Here is a 13,453-nt window from a genome sequence, read left to right on the forward strand (position 1 = left end):
TGCTGCAGTCCCTGGAGAAAAATTAGAATTTTTGAAATCAGGCAATGTATTGGATCCAGCCTATGCAATGCACACCATTCACAAAATTGCTTCCACCAAACCCACAGGAACATATGATCTGGCTGTGAATGCCACATATATCAATTGATACTGACTATTTCTTGGTGAGACATGGACATGTGTTTGGGCTCCAGCTGTAGGCTAATAATCCACTTCTGAAAAGCTTGTAACTTCTGTTAGCACACTGTATGGCCAAAACAATATAGACACCTGACCATCACACCCATATGTGGGCTTTTGCCACAAAGATGGAAGCACACTATTGTCTACAACAGGGGTGGGCAATCTTATCCGGAAAGGGCCGGTGTGGGTGCAGGTTTTCATTCCAACCAAGCAGAAGCCACACCTGAATCTATTGAGAGCCAAAATCAACTGATTAAATAGGTGGAATCAGATGTGCCTCATGCTTGGTTGGAATGAAAACCTACACCCACAACGGCACTTTCCGGATAAGATTGCCCACCCCTGGTCTAGAATGATTTATATGCTGTAGCATTAAGATTTAAGACTCTCAAACAAAGGATTCCAAACCTGTTCCAACATGACAGTGCCCCTGTGCACAAATGGAGGTCCAAAACAACATGATTTGCCAAAGTTGGTGTGAGAGAACTGTAGAACTGGTATGCACAAAGCTCTAACCTCAACCCTACTGAACACATTTGGGATGAATTGGAACACCAAATACATACATACGTACCAAATTCACCCCGAACGTCAGTGCTCATCCTCTTTAATGCTCTTCTGGTTAAATGAACACAACTCCCCAGAGCTACACTCTTAAAATCCCACAGAGCCTAATGTCATCGGCCATGAGGGAAGACAAGGCTTCTTGCCTATATCTCTCAAAAACACCCATGGTGCTAGAGAGAGGCCAAGGATAGGTCTTACACAAAACGGGAGGAGCAGTTTAACCCTCTTAAATGTAAGACGAGAACTGCTGTCCTTCTGAACAATAAAATAAGTTGAGTAGAACCTCTTGTTTTAAACTGTGAATTTCAGTTGCACCTCTGTCCAAAGTGCGACGCTGATACATAGGGCAAATTATATAGCGTTAGTTTGCTCTCATTTGGCAGAGAGTATTGTGATAACTACACCTGATACCATGCATAAACCAGCCTACCAGAGAGTCTCCTCTATCCTGGTCTAGGTGTTCTACTGCAAGGTGCTCCCTCACACAGAGATCAGCTGAAGTAGATTGGCGTGATTGTGCCAATGCTAACAGTAAGAAAGTAAAAGTAACACACTGGCAGTGTCTGTCACATGTAATGCAATATCATAAGCTCACAATAGAGCATCAGCAGTCAACATTTAGACAGTGCACATCTGAAATGTTTTGTCCGGTGAAACCACCAGCAATGCAACACAGACATCACTGGCAGGCATGTGGCCTGGCCTGACCTGTTTGTGAGTCATCATATTAGCTAGAACACAGACCTTGGAGTTCAAGCATGGATGGGCAGTCTGTCCAAATTCTCCTTTAAAAAAAAAAAAAAAGCCCCCAAAAAACGTGTACTGTGGCATAATGAATACTGCTGCAACCGGTGTTACGCAAAAAAGCACCGTTGAGTTAATTAATATGTATAACACCGACTTTGGATTCTGTGAATGTTGTACGCATGTATGTTTAGTTTATTTATGTGTGTTTGTGAGCATCCTGTTTGAGATCTGTGGTGTGGCTTTGATTATGTGGTTGGTCTGTAGAAGCGGTATTGCTGGCAAGGTGATTCCCTGGTGTATGTAGGTGTTCAGTGGTGTCCAAATAGAGTTACATTTGATGGCTTTATTTTTGATTGAGGCAGAGGGTTTTTTCATTGTTATGTAGTTGATTATTAGGTTTTTCCAATGTGGGATATTAATATTGTTCTGTGATTTCTGTGAATTTGTTAGTATGGTTTTCTTGGCGATGGATAGCACTATGAGGAGGACTACTGTATTTTCCTTTTTAGTGTTGATCCCAGATGTATCTCCAAGTAGGCAAAGTGAAGGGGAAAGTGGGATGGTGCTATTTAGAAAACAAGATATTTCCTCAGTAATTTGTTTGCAGAAGTGCTTAACTGGTGTGTAGTCCCATATGGCATGTATGTAATCGTCTAGTTTATTTTATGTGCACTGCCTGCAGATGTCTATTTCTCGGAAGCCCATTCTATATATCCTATGACCTGTGTAATGGTTAATTTAGATTGTTTTGTATTGGATCAGGTGCAGACTAGTGTTATTAGCTATGAGGGACATGTTCTGTAATATCTGTCGGCGAAAGTTTTTTCTAGGTGTGACTGATTAAGTTATCTTCCCATCTTTTACAAGGTATGGTAATTGAGGAGATGGATTTGCATATTATTTTATATATTTTGGATAAGACTTTAGTGGTGGCTATATATTTAGTGGTTGACCTCCCCTAATGTGGGGAGGTCTAATGAGTTGTCTTTTAGGTCGATTTTAGAGTATAGAATGGATTTCAGTTGTAGACATTCAAGTCAATGTTTATTGTCTAGTCCATGCTTTTCGGCTAGATATGGAAATGAAAAGGATTTGTTTTGACATACAGTGTGTGTTTAAGGTGTGCAGTGCCTTTTTCTACCCATGTGGAGATGTTTGTTGTCTTAACTGTGTTTGTGGAGTCGAGGTTATGCCATATGGGAGTGTGTTCAGATAGTTATAGGAGTTGTGAATTAATAGTTTTATAAAAATTTCCACCAGGCTGCAATTGTTGGTCTTGTGAAACAGGGGTGGCGTTTGATAGCTGTACTGGTAATCTGTAAGTCTGAGATACTGATTGTATTGCATGGTGCCTGTTTTGTATCTTTATCTGACTGGGCTTTATCCATTTGATTATATATTGGAGTTGGTTAGTGAGTTGGTAATATTGTTGAAAGTCTGGGGCATCAAGTCTTCCCTGATATTTGGGTCTTTTTAAAGTGGTTTGTTTGATTCTTATTGGTTTGTTTTTCAGAAAAATCGAGCGATACAGGAGTTGAGTGATTTGAACCAAGAAGGAGGAGGTTGAACTGGGATCACTGAAAATAAGTAATTAATTTTGGGTACTATCATCATTTTTATGGATGCTATTCTGCCAATGAGAGAGGGGGGGAGGTTTATCCAGCGTTGGATATCATTATTTATGGTGTTCAATAAAGGGTTCAAATTGAGTTTATGCAAGTCTGATAGCTTGGTGGATATTTTGGTATCAAGATAAGTGATGTAGTCAGTGCTTATGGGGATAGGTAGAGATTATATTGTAGTTTCAGAGAGTTTCACGTTGAGAGGGAGCAATGATGATTTGTTCCAGTTGATTGAGTGATTTGAAAGTTTGGAAAATTTTTCGATTGAATAGTGATTAGTTTCTTGTATTGATTCTATAGGTTTTTGTAAGAAGAGTACGATATCATCAGCATATAAGCTGATTTTGTGTTCTATGGTTGCTGTCTGGATCCCATTAATATTTACATTTTGTCTTATTGCTGTGTTTAATGTTACAAGAAAAATGGCAAATAGGGATGGTGAGCGTGAGCACCCTTGTCTAGTGCCTCTGTGCAGTGTGAAACTTTGTGATATTAGTTTGTTAGTGATACCTGTGGCCTTTGGTGATGTGTAGAGTATTTTTATCCAATGAATAAATGATTCACCGAAACCTGATTTATGAAATGCTGTGAGTAGAAATTTCTAGTTCACTTTGACAAAGGCTTTCTCTGCATCAAGTGTTACTATTGCTGATTCTAGATTTTCATATGATGTGTAATGTATCAAGTTTAGGCGTCTACGCATGTTAGTGGTTGACTGTTTTTAATGAATCCAGTTTGATCTGGGTTGATTATTGAAACGGATAACTGTTACAATTCTTCTAGCTGGGTCTTGCTTATTATTTTTGTGTCTGTGTTGATCAGTGACAAAGGACGCTAAGCAGAGGGTAAAGTGGGGTCTTTGATTTGAGTTGAACATGTTCAAGTGCTAGATGATTGGCAGCTTTGAAAAATGTGAGGAGGAGCAGGGTTCTTTTGAAGGAGTGCAGTCTCAGCTCCTGAATCAACAATTTTGGTTGTGCCATGTCTGCTGCCAAATCGTTAGTGGAATCAGGTGTGGCTCTTGCTTAGTTGGCATGAAAACCTGCTGCCACACCAGCTCTTTGTGGATCAAATTGAAAACCACTGCATTAGATGGCCAGTGCCAAGGAAGTGAGCCCATTACTAGTGCCCAACTTCGGCTTCATTAACTGTCTAACACTATTGGAATTCTGTCTGAGTCTTGCAGCATGATTCTTTAGGCTAAATACTTGGTGTCAGTTAGATGGCAACTGTAGAATACTCAGAGGAGATAAAAAAAAAGGGGGGGGGTGACTGGTGGGGAGATTGAGAGTAAAGTGCTGCGTGGAGGGGAAAAGGCTACAGAGTGTGTTGGGTGCTACCTATTAAGGCAAGCTCTGCTGATGAGTGAAAGCCCATATGAAGCTAACAAGTGCCCTGGAGGTCTATAGAGTTCTACAAAAAAGAGCACTAATAATGTATAAGAGATAAGATTAGAGGAGGCTATCCCCAGTTTTGGAAGATAGGAACCTGTAGCTCCAACTATAGGCACAAACTGCCAAGCAGATAACTCCATGAGTAACTCCAAAGAGTCAAAAATAAAGATGTGCATAATTCCTAATTCCCAGAACAACAAACACAAAAGAGCTTACTCTGACTTCTGAATGAGGTCAACCTTAACAGAAACTTCTTTCAGTGTGGAAGAAAAAGTGTATCATAGCTGAAATTCAAAGGTATTTTTTTTTCTAAAGTGATTCTTTAAAAATAGAATTGATAACCATGTGATTGGTAAAATCCCACACTATGCCCCAAAGTAACCCTGTCTGAATCAGCCTTTTTACTGAGAAAGTCTTTTTAAATGGAAAAATTAGATTTTATTTTACACTAATCTATGCACCAATCTTATATATGTGGAACAACCATCCAAAAACTAACCCTAAATCTAGACTCCATCTCATTTTTTGAGTTCAGCAGTAATTTAGTAAACAGTGACCACAAAGACTTGGTGGGTAAAATAAGCCTGAATCCCAAGTAAGTCTAAGAATAATTCAGCATCCCACCGTGGGAGCAGACAGGCCTGCACTAATCTTCCCATGACCCCTTAACCATACAGTCTCTCTCTCTCTCTCTCTCTCTCTCTCTCTCTCTCTGTGGTACATTAATAAGTCTTATGAACTCTCTCTCTCTCTCTCTCTCTCTCTCTCTCTCTCTCTCTCACTCTGTTCCTCGTCTTCTTTTTCACTACACCCCTCCCAATCCTGCCTCTGCGTCACTGGATAATTAAACTGTCAGACACAAACTCTGAGCTCTCATACTAGGAATAGTGAGGACACCTAGCAGAAGCGCGGGGGGTCAAGGATCCGCACAGATTCTCTAAATGGAAATCGGATCTGCCTCTCGGGTTCATTTGGGCACCGAAGACCGAAAGTAAAGCGACATCAGGACGCGGAACCTCGGAGGATCAGCAGGAGGTAAAATCACACAATCAGGTGGGGGGAGAAATTAGCGTTCAAAACTACTGTATCTGTGCGTCTGCGCGCGCGCGCGCGCGTGTGTGTGTGTGTGTGGAGAGTGAGAGAGAGAGACGCAGGGCTAAACATATAAACGTGTACACATACGACACAGGCTATTGCAAAATTCCAAATTACAAACAAGCGCATATATAAACACTCATTCAGTCCTTCGTCTTCAGTAAGTGCTTTATCCTGGTGAGGGTCGCGGTGGGGCACGAGCCTATCCCGGTAACACTGGGCGCGAGACGTGAATGTATCCTGGTGAGGGTCGCGGTGGGGCACGAGCCTATCCCGGTAACACTGGGCGCGAGACGTGAATGTATCCTGGATGGGACGCCAGTTCATGACAGGACGACAGGACACCACACACACACACTCTCTCTCTCTCTCTCTCTCTCTCACACACACACACACACACACACACACACACACACACACACACACACACACACACACACACACACACACACACACACAAATATATTGTTGAATTGTTGATTCTATTTAAATTCAGAATATTAACATTTATTTTCATTATAGACCAGTGGTTCTTAAGTAGGGTTTTGATTTAGATTTTTTAGCACAATAATAATAATAATAATAATAATAATAATAATAATAATAATAATTATTATTATTATTATTATTATTATTATTATTATTATTGTGGAATTCTTATAGATATTCACCTTTTTGACTGGTCATTTGTATTGAACTCCTAAGCAAGTAGTTTTCATGTCAACTTTAACATAATGTGCTGGAAAGTTTGGGACTAAAACACTTTATGGCTCCAATAAATAGCCAAAATGTTATTTCAGTAATTTAAATAATGCACCTAATATGTGTATAGTTTATGTGAAATAGATCTGTACTGGGGCATCTGTGGAACTTATTTGACAGTTTAAAGGACTCCCTGAGAACTCCTGCTATGTGTTAGGCAAGTGTGATTCTGGGGTTAGTAGGATAATTATCCAGTTGCAGTCATAAATTGGTCAAGTATTGATCCAGTATTACTGCTCCAATATTTTACAGTCTGTAAAACTCAGAAATTTTAACTGAATGTTGCCTCAGCTTCAATTCGGCTAAACGCTGAGTATGAGCCCATATTATGTATTGTGTGGGGATAAATCTAATTTAGATATTTTCCCCCAAAAGCAAGTACCTCATGCAGGAGAAACTCAAAAGGGATTTTTTTTTACTGTAACAAACAAATGCACCCTTTCATAGGATACTATATCCAAGCTAAAATCTTGGAATGCCCAGGTGAGTTAAAGGATTCAAATCCGAATAAAAAGGTCAGATAATTAGAGCATATGGGTCAGTGTTGCCGGGATTGTGAGAGACAAAGGCATGGCCAATCAAAACTAGCCTAAAATTCACTATAAGTACACTATATGGCCAAAAGTTTGTGAATACTTATGTGCTTGTTGATCATCCTATTCCAGATTTAGTCCCCCTTTGCTGTTATCATAACCTTCACTCTTCTGGGAAGACTTTCCACTAGATTTTGGAACATGGTTGTTGGGGATTTGCTCATTCATCCACAAGAGCTTTAGTGAGGGCAGGAACTGAAGTTCTAGTTTATCCCAAAGGTGTTCAATGGGGTTGAGGTCAGGGTTCTGTGCAGGACACTCGAGGTCTTTTACACCAACCTTGGCAAAGCATGTTTTCTTGGATCTCATTTTGTGCATGGGGTACTGTCATGCTGGAACAGTTTGGGTCCCTTAGTTCCAGTGAAAGGAAATCTTAATGCTACAGTATGCAAAGACAAAGGCCTATATGCCTGGACATTTTGCCAAGTTAGGTCCTCTGTTGTCGAATATACAAGATCATGTACATTAGCGGACAGTCCTGGAGTAATTTTAGACTCATCATTTCAACAAGCAAATCAATGTTGTTGTCAAGGGTAATTTTTTCCATCTGCGATCTGTCACTAAAGTGAAAACATTTTCTTTCTAGTAAACATCTGGAAATCATGATTCACTTGCTAATTTAATCATGGTTAGACTATTGTAACTCATTATACATTGGTCTCCCTTTAAACTGTATTTTTCTGTCTACAGCTGGCTCAGTTAGGCTTTTACTAGGGTCAAGAAAGAGGGATCACATTTCCCCTGTATTAGTGTCTTTACATTGGCTACCCATGAAATTCAGGGTTGATTTAAAAATTCTGCTTTATGTCTACAAGGCACTTTCTGGTTTCATGAGCCAATATATCAGTGACCTTCTTCTTCCTTTTTCCCCGACCAGAGCGCTCAGGTCTGATCAACTACTTTTGAGAGTTACTCATATGTCACTATAGAACTAGAGGCGATCATACCTTTTCTGTGGTAGGTCCTAAACTCTGGAACATTCATCCTTTCTATATGAGATCAGCTTCTTCAAAAGCCACATTTAAATCTTCTTTGTAAATGTATTGTTATTCTTTAGCTTTTGAATAGTTCCTATAATAGGTTGAAATAGGTAAATACTTAATTCTGTACTTAAAGCTATTAATTAATTAAGTAAGTAAGTAAGTAAGTAAGTAAGTTATTGATTGATATTGTTGTGATTTATTATTATTATTATTATTATTATTATTATTATTAGCATTATGTAAACATGTAATTATTTATTTCTTGATTGAGCTACAAAACGCTTGGGTCAACTTCTGTTGTTTTTAAATGTGCTCTATAAATAAAGATTGACTTGACTATATAATTGTGTGCTACAAAATTTGTGGCAACAGTTTGGGGAATAACTATGTACAGTGGCACTTGAAAGTTTGTGAACCTTTTATAATTGTCGATATATTTGCACAAATATTACCTAAAACATCATAACATTTTCAAATTAATCAAAAAGTCCTAAATGTAGATAAAGAGAACCAGATTAAACAATTGAGATACAAATATTATACTTGGCCATTTATTTATTGAGGAAATTGATCCAATATTACATATCTGAGAGTGGCAAAAGTATGTGAACCTTTGCTGTCAGTATCTGGTGTGACCCCACTGTGCAGCAATAACTGCAACTAAACTATTTCCGGTAACTGTTGATCAGTCCTGTACATCGGCTTGGAGGAATTATAACTCATTCCTCAGTACAGAACAGCTTCAACTATGGGATGTTGGTGGGTTTCCTCACATGAACTGCTTGCTTCAGGTCCTTCCACAACATTTCTTTGGATTGGTCAGGACTTTGATTGGCCATTTCAAAGCATTAAATTTCTTCCTCTTTAACCAGTCTTTGGTAGAACAACTTGCATGCTTAGAGTCGTTGTCTTGCTGCATGAACCACTTTCTCTTAAGATTCAGTTTATGGACAGATGTCCTGACATGTCCTTTACAATTCGCTGGTATAATTCAGAATTTATTGTTCCATCAATGATGGCAAGTTGTCCAGATGCAGCAAAACAGGCCCAAACCATGATACTACCACCACCATGTTTCACAGATGGAATAAGGTTCTTATGTTGGAATGCAGTGTTTTCTATCCTCAAAGTATATCCCTTCTCATTTAAACCACAATTTGATTTGGCTTGTCAACATGATCTTTAACAAACTGCAGATGGGCAGCAGTGTTCTTGTTGGAGAGCAGTGATCTTCTCCTTGCAACCCTGCCATGCACACCACTGTTGTTCAGTGTTTTCTTTATGGTGGACTCATGAACATTAACATTAGCCAATGTGAGAGAGGCCTGTAGTTGCTTAGAAGTTACCCTGGCTCCTTTGTGACCTCACAAACTATTACATGTCTTGCTCTTGAAGTGATCTTTGTTGGTTGTCCAGTCCTGCAGAGGGTAACAATGATCTTAAATTTCCTCTGTTTGTACATAATCTGTCTGACTGTGGATTGGTGGAGTCCAAACTCTTTAGAGATGGTTTTGTAACCGTTTCCAGCCTGACGAGCATCAACAACTCTTTTTCTGAGGTCCTCATAAATCTCCTTTGTTCATGCCATGATACACTTCCACAAATGTGTTGTGAAGATCAGACTTTGATAGATCCTTGTTCTGTAAATAAAACAAGGTGTTCACTCGCACATGGCTGTCGTCCCACTGATTGAAAACACCTGACTCGAATTTCACCTTCAAATTAACTGATAATCCTAGAGGTTCACACACCTTTGCCACTCACAGATACGCAATATTGGATCATTTTCCTCACTAAATAAATGACCAAGTATAATATATTTATCTCATTCATTTAATTCGGTTCTCTTTGGTTGCTTTTAGGATTTTATGATGTTCGAGGTAATATTTATGCAGATATATAGAAAATTCTAAATGGTACCCAAACCTTTAAGCACCACTGTATGGGTGTGATGGTCAGGAATCTCCAAACCTTTGGCCATACACTATGTTTGATAAACTGACATGTTTAGGGAAGTTTATTATTATTATTATTATTATTATTATTATTATGATTTTTGATGCATAATGCTAATAATACAAGATGCAAGAAGCCTGTCACAGGATAATTTTTAGTCATGGGTCACCTATAGTGGGTCATCTGCACATGATAATTATTTGACCTCTGTTTTCTCAGCAGAATGTCAGAGATGGATATACCCACTGTGACAGGTGTGAGTGTTTTAGAATCAGATAATTCACTACATCAGAAGGATAAAGGGCCTGTGATTGGTGGTTTACGTCTTCGATCTGCACCTGGAGCTTGTGTGCTCTTCGCTGGCGTGTTGCTGCTTGTAGGCATTGGAGTGGCCATCGGTGGATACTGGCCCCATCGCAATCGGAGACCAGTGCCACATCATGCAACATCTGGCCGCACACCCTCAGAAAAACTTAAATTGGTCGGTCCTATAATTATGGGAGTGGGGCTTTTCATCTTCATTTGTGCAAACACACTTCTCTATGAGAACCGGGACCACAGGCTGAAGCAAGCCAGCCAAAAAAATGATACACTAGAGGGACGACGAAACTCAAAAAGCTGCTCACAACCTGAAACAAACACCAACACACACACTCTGGCCTTGTCTGAAATCAACAGTCACTGCCTGCAAGGAGGGATTTCTGATCCAGCCCTTAAGTGCTCTTCCCCTTCCTCTGCCTCTTTAAACTCAAGTCAGATGAACTTTGACCTTGTAGATAGCAGGGATGCTGTTATGTTGATTTCTCCAGTCATCAAGCTGAACAACTGCCTTATAAGGGGTCAAGATGCTCCACCCCTTCTACAGCACTTACCAGCCCATGATGAGAGGGGCCAGTGTAAAAGGGCGGGGCCAATAATAACAGAGCATTCAAGTGTATTTCTAATGAGAGAAAGCTGGGCAGAAATTAATACAGGACAGTGTGGACCATTAAAGTATACACAGACTGTGGATAAGTAGCCACAATATCACTCTATAATTCCTCTTGCAATAATATTTAAACTAGAAAAATGGTAACTAAAGTAGCCTGGGCTTCTTTGGTTTGTACCTCTGGGGAAACCCTTAAAGAGAACCATAATATCTTAAATATCCAAAGACCCCCTGAAGACCCCTTTTTAAATAAGTGCAATGTAGAATCTTAGAACTGTGGGTCTATCAGAAAGGATTCAAAGTAGAATCTATTTAGGAGCTAAGAACCGTTAACTATCCAAATAATCATTTAAAACAATTAAATAGCTCTTTTATCTGTGTGTATATTGCTTAAAATTTTTTATCTAGTACCTTAAGTGGTTCTTTGTATGTCCCTCTGGGAGAACCCTTAAAGAGTCTGTGTAGAAGCGTAGAGCAAAAATGCGTCCTAAAACCCTGAACTATCCAAAGAGCACTTGAGGAACTGTATTTTTCTAAGATTGTATAACGCATAAATATATTACTCTTAGAAAAATAGGTTAAATCTAGAACTCTTAAGGGTTCTCTGGTTGTGTGGGGGAACTTTTAAAAGTTCTATGTAACCCTACAAATGAAGTAGAACTCCTTTAGGAAGGAAACATTAAATAAGCCATTTTTAACCATTTTTACCAAGAGCTTATGGTTTAGCATTATGCACAATAATGTTAATGGTGAATGTAATGTTCATGTTTGTTAATGTTAATGCCACATTAATGTTTATTCCATATTTATTTTTGTGCTATCAAAGCACCAGGCAACATTAAGGCTGACATTTTTCCAGACTATTTGTAGAATTTGACCCTTGGAGCTAAAGAGATATAAATAAAAACCTGTTCAGTGTCACTAATGTATATTTGTTCCTGTCACAGATTCTTTCCTAAACACTCTGATTTTCTAACATGGCTTTTCTTAGACGTAGCTTCCTTCTCACCACACTCCCATAGAGGCCAGACCTGCGAAGAGCTGATGATATTGATGAGGTCTGCACAGGTTCTCATATTTCAACCAGTGAGCTCTGTAACCACTTCAGTGTTGTTGCTGGACTCTAGGAAACTTCTCTGACAGTTGTCCTTCTTGCCCAAGCACTCAGATTGTCCTGATCTTGGTAGTGGTTGTGTAATATTTTTTTTCTACTTTGTTATAAAGGATTTCACAGTGCCCCTATGAAGGTTCAAAACTTTGCAGATGTTTAGAATATATTATAATTTGCAGGTGTAACAACCTTTTCCCATCCAAGCTTAGACAAAGGTGAAAAATGCATTATCTACTGTTGAGACTGATGAGCTGTCTGATTAATAAAATTATGTGCTCCCACGATAAAATGTGCCCTTGGTTTAAAGGATAAACTGACCAAGCACTCATCAGCTTTAATTACTTTAAGTATAAAAAATATATTTAAGTTCAGAGTCTGCTTATAAAAAGTCATATGAACTTGATATGTGAATAATCTCATGATTCACATGTGACATTTAAATGTGGTTTTAGCCACTTTACATGTAGTGTGTGAAGTTTTATTTTCATGTGAATGTTTCTTTTTTACACAGATTTTACATACATGTATTTATTTGTGTTCATTTTTTTATGATTCATTCATTTTCACATTTGAAGTTTACACAGGATTCATTCCTTTTTTTTTTTTTACACAGTTCATTTATTTTCATGTTAATTTTTCAAATGTAAGGCATGTGGATTAATTTTTCAGTTATGAATATTTCCACATGCGCAAAAGACGTCACATGTTTACTTGAGTTCACATGGGCACTTTCAGGGCATAACATAGTGAAGTGGTTTCCACATGTGATCACATATTATTCACATAATCACATGTAAAATGTATGTGATTTGTCCATAAGCATTGTGTCAGAATTGTGCCGATGCAACTCCCACTCCCATACAACTGTCAGAGTTACACCAAAGTCTGTAGCTATGCCTGAGATCTGAAAAGCGATGTGCACAGTTTTGGTATTAACTCAACACTACAATTCATTAGTCTTACTTGAAACTGTTACTTTTACAACATATTGAATTCGTAAAAATAATTAATCATTGCTGACAAATCGTTGTTCATGTTTCGTTTGTGTCTGCGTTGTGGAGAGCTGGCAAAAGAAAATAATTTGCAGAAGGATTGATTCTTTATGAAATAGTTTTCATAGTTTCAAAAATAATGTATTTTTTACTGTTCGTGCTGTATCTTCACTGTTGTCAGACATCATTTCTTGAATGTTATACTGCATTTGCAAACGTATTTATAGCCGACTACTGCATTTCTGTGTCTGTGTATGCATTTGTTCAAAGAGATGACTTTGAAGAAATGTCAGACAGTGTATAAAGGGGGACCAACCCCTGAGAAAGAACATACTTAATACCTCCCCCATCACATCCTGGGCCATATTTATCAAAGCTCAGAAGTTACATCAGCAGTTTCTCTTGGGACTATATATATATATATATATATATATATATATATATATATATATATATATATATATATATATATATATATATATATACACACACACACACACACACACACACACACACACAC

The 13,453-nt window shown here is 38.5% G+C and overlaps 1 long non-coding RNA gene across 2 annotated transcripts; it reads left to right on the forward strand.

The window, feature by feature from the left end:
- Positions 1 to 5,341: 5,341 nt before the first annotated feature.
- On the forward strand, positions 5,342 to 13,242 carry LOC124626230 (uncharacterized). Of its 2 annotated transcripts, none has more exons than XR_006980927.2 (2): positions 5,342 to 5,566; positions 10,122 to 13,242. It is a non-coding gene; the product is annotated as an uncharacterized LOC124626230 (long non-coding RNA). The 2 variants fall into 2 exon arrangements; XR_008393309.1 differs by having other exon boundaries at positions 5,342 to 5,548.
- The last annotated feature ends 211 nt before the right edge of the window (positions 13,243 to 13,453 follow it).

This window comes from Ictalurus punctatus, chromosome 23 (assembly GCF_001660625.3).
Source record: "Ictalurus punctatus breed USDA103 chromosome 23, Coco_2.0, whole genome shotgun sequence".
In the NCBI taxonomy this organism is placed as follows: Eukaryota; Metazoa; Chordata; class Actinopteri; order Siluriformes; family Ictaluridae; genus Ictalurus; species Ictalurus punctatus.